Source organism: Athene cunicularia, assembly GCF_003259725.1.
Source record: "Athene cunicularia isolate RWA chromosome 1 unlocalized genomic scaffold, athCun1 chr1_part1, whole genome shotgun sequence".
In the NCBI taxonomy this organism is placed as follows: domain Eukaryota; kingdom Metazoa; phylum Chordata; class Aves; order Strigiformes; family Strigidae; genus Athene; species Athene cunicularia.
The window spans coordinates 119,974,774-119,981,137 of NW_020799091.1; positions in this window are offsets into that span (position 1 = coordinate 119,974,774).

The window sequence follows — 6,364 nt, forward strand, 5'->3', positions numbered from 1 at the left end:
TTTCACATGTCCTGAGGATCATGTGTCCCGAGGGCCATGCTCACAGCAAACTATGAATAAGCTCAGCTCTTCACCAAAACATGGTGTATTAGAAACATGGGCGCCTCTCAAGAAGCTGGTAGAGGAAAGCAGACTGCTGTCGTCAGGAGAACCATTCATCTCTTCTGCAGGCGCCTTCGAATGCAGTCTGGATGAATTATCCTGACAGATTACATATGACCCCTGGGCTGTGGCATGCTGATGGTGACGCAATCACGCAGATGATTTAGAAGATTTCTCATACCCAAGTTCTTTACATCAACAAAATACGGAACTTGAACCAACACAAACATACCAAAATACATTGGGATAAGAAGAAAATGTGAAATTTAATGAGAGGATACTGCACATGCAGGAGTGGGTGTTAAGTACTCTATTAATACCCAGAAAAAAAGATTAATTATTCTTTATAGTTGTTGAACTCAATTAATCAGAACTTTTTCCCCGAGACTGGTTGCTGTTAGTGACTGCTAATCTTGTTCTCACTAGCAAAACATGTTAAAAATCAATCTTTAAAACTAGAGAATGCTTTCCCATTCCTTACTCAGAGAAGAGAGAATGATAAAATAAAGACATCAGACAGTTTAAGGTTACAGTCTATAAGGCACAACTGATGCATATCAAAAAACACTGATCTCAAATTTAACATATGGCACTGCCTTCTGAACTGACTCCATCTAATCAGTGGGTTTCCTAAGGTTTTACATGTATAAACTATGATTTTCTGTAAATTTGTGACTACATACAAGATGTAATTAAATCTTTCCTAACAAAGCAAAGGTAGAACCAAATCTGTTAGGAGTGATGTAAACAAAAAGGTATTTTAAAGCATTCAACTCCAAAAACACAACTCTTTCTGATTCAATGAGCTACTAATTCTCCCCTTAGCTCCTGTTTAGCTCCTGTACTTTTATCAGTGTGCCACTAAAAGACACTACACCTACTTTTTACTCTTCTCAGCATGGGCAAGAAAAGTTTACACAGCCAACAAAGCAGTTCCTTGAATAAGAAACACTGAGGAATTAAGATCACAGAGACATCAAATTCTAAATAGCTTTTTCAAGTATTTTCAAATGCCCTTGTTTGCATCCTCCAAACTCATTGCTGTTTACACCAAAATCCACAGAACCATGTTCTTCAGGAAGAAATCTGGTCCTCTGTTAAAATTAATTTTCTTACCAAGCCAACAAGCACGCATTCCACCGTCACCTTTATGCCATTTATCTGCCTCAGTAACACACTGGTTTGAGCGTTTCATCCCATTACAGATGATTCACATCATAAAATACCCCACACTTCCACAAGGGAGGCCATAGCTCAATAAACACTTGCAGGCACCTTAAATTAGTGCAGCCACAGACAAAAGCAAGCCTTGTACACTTCTCCCTTTTGGCCACTTGTTCTCACACCCTTCCTGGTACTGGAGGTAAACACTTCTGCAGCCACATGGTAAACCAAACCAGGGACTTGAGATAAAAAGAGCTGATAGTTTTAACTTAGAGCAACCCCCTAATTTATTTTAGTGTGCCCATCCAGTGGTGCCTTCCCTGACAGAGGGACAGGACAGCACAAGTACGGAAACACAAGCAACTGCTTCTTCCACCAGCACTGCCAGCCCACATCTGCATTTTAACCTCGACTCCCAACCAGAAACCATCCTTCCCCTGGGAAGACCAGCCACACAAAGAGTGGTGCACTGGCTTCAGGAACTGAGCTGGCTGAAGACGAGCCAGTGCCCCTGCCCGTTACCACAGCCCAGGGTTAGATTTCAACCAACTCGCCTCTCTGAGGCAGCTCGTTGTGCAACTGCCAGTGGTCGGGCAAGGAAAGGAAGGCAGGTGGGATTAGGGTTGTCTCAGCTTGGATTGATTTACTTGCTGTGGGGCACCCTTAGAAGGGTAACAAAGTTACAGACTGAGCTTTAACAAAGATAGGAAGAGGACAAAAGGTAAAGCACAATAAGCATTTTGCCTTTCAAAACATTGGCAGCTCAGTGGGGGGAAGGAGACAGGGGGTGATTCTTGCTCTTATAGCAGAAGTACAAAATTTAAGATGTCATTACAACAAAAGTTTACTGTTTTCATTTACAACGCTAGCCACACGCTGGGCTAGTGATAATTAGCACTTTATTATTTTCATCTGTACACAGAGCTTTTCAATCACCATCTCTGGAAATGAAATCTTAGCTTTCAGCCACTGAATTTTACACAAGAGAGTAACACAGCCTTGCTAAATTTAACATCCAAAATACAGTAACATTTTAAAACAAATTATCTCAAATTATTAAATTGTCAGAGCAGGTAAGACATTTGCTTCCTCTGATATCATGTACTAACCAAACCTGACTATTTCAAAAGAACATTAAAGAAAGATCAGCTGTATAAGACTGAGCTGCAGAGCTCTTGTTTACTGATGTCCGGGAAATTATGTGAATTAAGTCCCCAGGGATAGCTATGACTTGCTTCAACAGCATGCAGGCAAAAGCAGCCTATAAAGACAGGCTAGCCGTGGTGAGAAGTGATTTACAAGAGGACTGTTACAGAGGGCTCCTGCATTCAATGATACATAATGCAGAAGCCCTCCTGATCCCCTGCCCATGCTGAATCGCAGTGACAGCTCATGCTGTATGTTGTCTTTTGTCTGGCACATGCAGCTTGCCCACTTCCCAAGACATATCATTTACTTAGCGATCTGCACCAACACGTTCATAAAAATAAACACTGTTGTGATTCAGTGCTCTAAGCACTACACAGCAGAAACACAGCTGATGAAGGAAACAAAAAATAACACACAGACAGTCATGCAAAAACTCTACAAGAATAAGCAGCAGCAATGATAAGAGTAAGCTTCAAATCTCCTGTACAGTCTTCAAAGTCCTCACCACACCAGAATCAAATGAAATTTCACAAGTTTTACATATGTCAGCAAAGGAGCAAAAAATTCTCCAATCATACCAGTAATTCCCATGCTAAATTAATACCAGTCACCTTTTTCTCTCTTCCATTATCAGTTCATAAAGCAGATGGCACAGCCTGTGCTGCAGACCCGTGGTGGCATACACTGATGGAGATCCCAGCCACTGCTCTACCACCCTGCCTTCTAGAAACAGCTACGACTGACTGCCCTGCCCAGTGCTTATCCTACCCTCACTAAGCTGTACAGCCATTTTGTACTAGTTTACCATCCTACCTGCCTTCTACTGAGTAAGGGTACGGGCATGGGTCAGCAGAAGTCTAACAGTCACTGGAGCCTGCGCAATGGAGAGGATGCAAGGTAGGGATATGCAGCAGCCAGCAGTAAAGATCATGTTTGGCTACTGTGGAATCAACATAAAACAGCAGGAAGGAAGCTGATGGTTTGTGTACCTGAACAAAAAACAGTGGGGCATCTAGATGCTTTCAGAAAGAAAGCCTCAAAAACCAGTTGAATCATTTGCCCCCTATAGCTGCACCAAGAACAGTAACTTTAAATATCAGTTTCTAATCCTCTTTAAAGTTTGTCATCCAACTGATGAAACAGTAACACTCCACATCTCTAAAGCAGTATTTCCTTCTGCTGGTGTAGTGACATACAGCATCATCTTAATTTCTAACACTCGTTTTCAACTCAATTTCAAAATTATGATGGGGACTGTTTGGGGTTTTCCCACTGTGAACAACCTGACCTCATCGTAGTGTCACAGAATATGACACACAATCTGTTCTAAACGGTTATTCATTCCTGATTTTGCCTTGTAAATGTTCCCTTGAAAGGTATTCTCACACTTGTGACCCTCGACAAATCCAATCAATAAACCAAACATTATGCACTACTGAATAGTAAGAGGATTAACTAGGAAGGTGACAGTAAACTTACACACTTGAGACACTGGTTTTTAAGTGCCAAAGTATAATAACAAAGTTATAGAAAGAGCATGTAGGAAGTCAGTAGTGTGTGAAGCTCCAGTAAAAACCTTCTGTGAACTTTAAATCTGCCCATCAGTTTGCTCTAACTTCTTCACAGCAAGGAGGAAAGGATGCCTTCTGTTATACAGCTAGAAACTTTGAAAACAGCTCTTTAAAAATGAAGAGATAAAGCAATGAAAATGCTTTAGTCAGTGTTTTCAAAGTTCGAGAAAAAGATAACTGATCACCACTAGACTTCACACGTGAGTGTTCAAAAACATTAAACTGAATGCATCTCTTTCCACTCTTGTGATAATGAGACATATTTTGACTGAAACAACTATAATTGCTGTTTCTTGGAGCGCAAGTAAGAGGCCTGAAAAGATTTCCTCTTCACAGTTAAGCAACATTTGAGGTTTTAGGAGTACCCAATCTAAGTCTAAGAAAACCACAAATGAGTCACCGAACATGAGGAGAAAACATCATTTCAGGATGAAAAATAACTGACGTTTTGTGAATCTGGAATAATATGAAAGATTTATTTACGAGCTTTGTTTAAATGCCAGACCAAGATCAACAGTATTACTGTAATATCACTCTGGGAAGCTTTTACACCATCATCTTTTCTGAAACTGAGACACGCACGAGTTATCTGCTCACAACCATTTACAGAAGCATACCAAGCTTTTCCAGTTCCCTTTTCCACCACTAATAATATTCCTCAAGGATGTATCAAACTGTTATCTCCCTTGAAACTTCAAGTAAAGAACCAAGAAAAAGTGTATTGTTTCAAGAAATGCTTCTATCGGAAGAACTGCTGTGGGGGAGAAAAGTTAAAAGAGAATCTATGTGGCCTCATGTACAATACATCAAATTTCAGCAAGACTGATGATCCAAAGTGCAGTAGCTGCCAGGATGATCATTCTGATGGATACTATTCCAATCCTGGATGACAAAACCTCTTCCTTGAACTAAAAGTAAATCTGAAAAGAACTTCAAAAATCTGTGAGGAAGATTTAGAGGGGAGATTAACAAGGAATGTCATACAGTGGGGAGGGGAGTGTTTAATAAAGCATATAGATGATCTACATATCTTGGTTCTTTTAATTTTTCAGTACATAAACGGTGTATAATCTCTGGAATATGGTTAATAATGTAGTCTCCTGTGATTTTGCTGGAGCTGAATTGAGTTTTCACATCATAAATTATGTAGAAATGTTAAAATATAATACATTTATTTTAAACTTTTACGAAACAATGAAAAATGTTAACAAAAACAAATACATCCACATAGAACAGAAAAAAAACCAATCTGAAACTTTTTTTAACACTATAATTAACAAAACTGATGTAATACAGTCTTGCCAATGAAAGACAAACTTTGGTGTAAAGAAAGCACTGGAAAACTATTTCTTAAAAACCAGCTCCGAAACATACACACATCAACCAAACAAAGGAAAAAACCTTCAGACTTTACCTCTCAAAAAGGAAAGTGTCAAATTTGAACCTTTCTGATCCTAATTTGCAGATCATCTTACACAAAGATGGATTCACAGTGTTAAAGACCAGAAGGGACCTTTTAAGGATGATTTCTCATATACCACAACTACTTACAGTTGGCTAGTCATGATTCTAACCAAAGTGAATTTAGGACACTGCATTAAATTTAACCTTCCAAAAGTTTTCAGACTTTATTTAAAGGTATCTTGAGAGAGAGTTTTCAGCTATTTCTAAAGCTAGCATGCTTTAAACATTTGGGAGAGGAAAACAAACAAACAGACCAATAAACCCACCAAACTAACTGTTTCTGAGATACTGTTAAAAAAACCCACACTTTATTTATGGCATGTGGGTGAACTCATTATTCAATACTACTATTGCCAAGAATGACACAACTAAATTCATAAACTTTAGTCATCTTACACAAAAACATTTACTAATGCAACAGCTATGTATGCTATTGTAACAATGATGCAGAACTGGAACTTTCCTAATTGTGTTACCCACCCTTCAAAAACAAGATGCATGAATTTCTGTTAATAGGACAGAAGTTCATTCAGTCAAAAACCTGAAGCTTAATACTTTCAGTAAGATACTAAGAAAACTGGTTCTTAAGATCAGCAGTCAAATAACTGTAAGAAAATAATGACTACCTGAGTCAAAATGCAGAACACAAAATGCAGTACACGGAGACTAGTGAAGAAGCCAAAACATCCTCCTCATGCTAGCAAAAACTAAAAGCAAGCACATCTGGCAAGTACATATTCAGCCCCATTTACACATATTCTGCTTCCAGGAAGCCTTTTTCTTCAAAAGGATTTACCTTATTAAAACAATTGCCAATAGCTGCTAAGAATCTTTGCACTTCCAATGGTTCATGCACTTAGTATTACATTTTACAGACTGCTAACTCATGGTAAATTATTTTTATTCCAGTATTT